The sequence below is a fragment of the Halyomorpha halys genome, unplaced genomic scaffold, assembly GCF_000696795.3.
Source record: "Halyomorpha halys isolate HHAL.00 unplaced genomic scaffold, Hhal_1.1 Scaffold570.1, whole genome shotgun sequence".
NCBI classification, from domain to species: Eukaryota; Metazoa; Arthropoda; class Insecta; order Hemiptera; family Pentatomidae; genus Halyomorpha; species Halyomorpha halys.
Genome location: NW_027113602.1, coordinates 608166 through 611317, shown reverse-complemented (window position 1 = coordinate 611317; position 3152 = coordinate 608166).

Sequence of the window (3152 nt, the reverse complement as noted above, 5' to 3'; positions counted from 1 at the left end):
GGTTGTTATCTTGTTTTGTTTTTAGCCCTGAAGAAGGCTAGAAACTCTAGCCGAAACGTCGGCACATTAAAATAAGTTAAAAAATGAATCGTTTAAAGATGGATTAAATAAAAAAAATGCAAAATTTAAAGATCACAATATTTAATTTTAAGAAATATACAGTATAGAAAAATGCATTGTTATGCAATAGGATATTTCGTTTAAAATTGTATTAATTAAATCCTGATAAAAAAATTTTCAGAATCAGTACAATCAATCAGAAGCAATTTACCCAGTTTTATTTTTCCAGCGCCAGTCTTTGGAAAACATTAAAAACTATTCTACTCCTTTTGTTCTACCATAGAGGCTATATTTTACCTCAAAAATAATTTTAGAAGTCGTAAATTAAGTGTTTTAAAAGATGATTTTTCACTCGTTCACTATGTCTGACAGCCTAGGCAAAATCATTATTATTAGTCTAGGCGACGTTTAGTACGAACCCAAATCGGCTTAGTCGAGAAACATTTTTAAGCAACAAACTTTTTACAAATGGTTTTACACAAACATGAAACATAAAACATACTTTTAAAACAATTTTAAACATGCTCATGAATGATTTTTTTTTGTGGGTGTTCAGATTTTGGTGTGAGTGAGGTAGATAGTCCAGTTTTTATTTTTGAATAGATTCCTGAATTAGAAGGTTGAATTTTCATCCATACTTGAGTGCTTGATTTTTTGTCGTAATTCTGCAGGTTAAAGTCCCAAGTGCTTCGATGCTTTTTTAAAAGTTTCAAGTTAAAGACTAGATCTAGCTTAATTTGGAGTAATTTGTGTACAGATAGTGTACTATCCTACAATAGGTAGGTATCTATCATATAAATATTACAAGATAATGGTTTTCTTGTAACTATATTCCGATTAGCAAAACAAGCCCTAGTAAATTAAAAAATAAATTTTCTAATCTTTAAAAGATCTTTGAAGTCCGACTTTTATTATTGCTTGGAACTACAAGAATTTTGAGACTGGTTAAAATGATTTTTGACTTTTTAGCCTTAAAATAATTTTTGAGCCTTCTTTGTAGGTATGTTGACAACCATTGATATTCCCAATGCAGATATAAATACCCTATTGTTAGAGAATAATTTCCTCCATCTAGGTTTTTGAAATATTCTGACCCTCTTTTGTTCCTATTTTTATTGGAAAACACACCTCTTTATTGGGCAGGTATATACTTATCTTTCATAACAATAATATACATTTAAACGTGGTCTCCATTCGTTACAGACTAAAGCCAAATTCTTTTCATAGAAAGAATAGGGTAATTCACTTCCCCAATATTGAATATTTTGGAAATTTTTAATTACTCAAATATGTATGTTAATTTTTGTTTGAGTTATTAATTATTTTATTGTTATCAATTATTTATCCATTTTAAATCGAACTATTAGAAATGTTTAACTGTCTTAGCTATATTTGAATGTTTTTAGCTCAATATATTTTTTTTCCTGCTTATTTCACCTGATTTTATTGTATGCTACACGGCAAATTCTGGGTGTTTTTACCCTAATATAATCCGACAGTATTTACTCCTTTCAGTTCTTCCGTGTTCGAAAAAAAGTTCTGTATGTACGAGCAGTAAACTTATTGTAGACTAGTCAGAGATCACGAACTGATATGAACTACGCTCTACTCGCGATTTGAAGATGGCCTACTGTACTGTACTATACAATGAAACCAATAGAATACTACTATTGTACAATATCTACCAATATTTACTATTAGTATGCTAATTTTCTGTTGATCAAGGATGAGGTGACTTTTTTTCTTTGGTTTGAAATATCTCGGGAATGTTGTATTTTTGCCTGAAATAAATTCTTTGCGCTTATAAAACTTGATGGATGGGTACGGAAGTCTGTTGTCGAGGTTATTAAATAAATAATACCTCAATTGCAGTTGAGCTAATCTACGAATGCAATTCATAATAATTAATCAGAAGGTAGTCAATTGGGGGGCAGGGGAATGTTTTGTAGAAATCGTGTTGTTGAGATGCCACTTTTTCAAACAGTAAATAAAAAATGGAAAAAAAAAAATGTTTTTCTTATATTTTATGTGTATATACTGTTGAATATGAAATTAAAGAACAATAAATTACCTTCAGTGAACAAAAATATTTTGCCCAAATTAATACTCCATATTATTTCCACATCAATTTACATTATGGTAATTAGACAAGGGAAAGGCCATTTAGATCTGTTTTTGTTGTGTTGAGGGAGTTGAGTATAAAACGCTGCCTTGAGAAAAACGGGATTGAATCACTTGTTCAAACTGTTGTTGTTAGTTTAAACTGCTTTTAGACCAATGATTCCCGAACTAGGTGTCGCAGTACACCCAATAGCCAATAGATCTGTACTCCGCTAAAAAAAAAAAATACTGAGGAAGATATACTAATCCATGTGTTAGGTTGGTGTATTTTCAACTTGTTTACGGAAACAGTTAGAATTTAAATTCCATAATAGTTAAACGTCCAACAGCAATGAAAAAATCTTGAATCAAAATATGTGGAAGAATTCTTCCTCTTTAAAAACAATCCATCACTTTTTAAAATACTTTAACTGGTACTTTAGAAATGCTCTCAAATGGCGTTGAAGGGGAAGTGACGTTAAGGCACAATTCTCTGGGAAAATATTGAACGACTTAGACATGATACTAGTTTCCTTGTGTTCACTGATTACAGCTGAACGACTATCTCAAATTTCAACAATATATTATTTGTATTGTATTGTGTTGGCCTCCCCTTGCCAAATATCCTTTGTCCTCTAAACGTGTGTCCAAAGCAGTCCCTTCAGGCTATTTCAGTTTGGTGCATCACGAATTTACAAACATTAGCGGCCGATGATTACTTACTTGGTTATATCTCTAAAAGAAAAAAAAGTCTGATGATGGAGAAGAGAACTATATATTGGTGGCGAAGGAAAACAGTGCCATTAAATATAATTGAGATCAAAAAGATATTGTCATAATTTATGATCATGAAATATTGCATTTACAAGACGAAATGTTAAAACAATTGTAAATTTCTATTTAAAAAACTCTAGTTCTGGCAATGGTCAGATTCTCCACTCAAGTTGAGTGTTTGCGGCTTTAGCGCACTTGCTCAGCCTCCACTGGCCCAT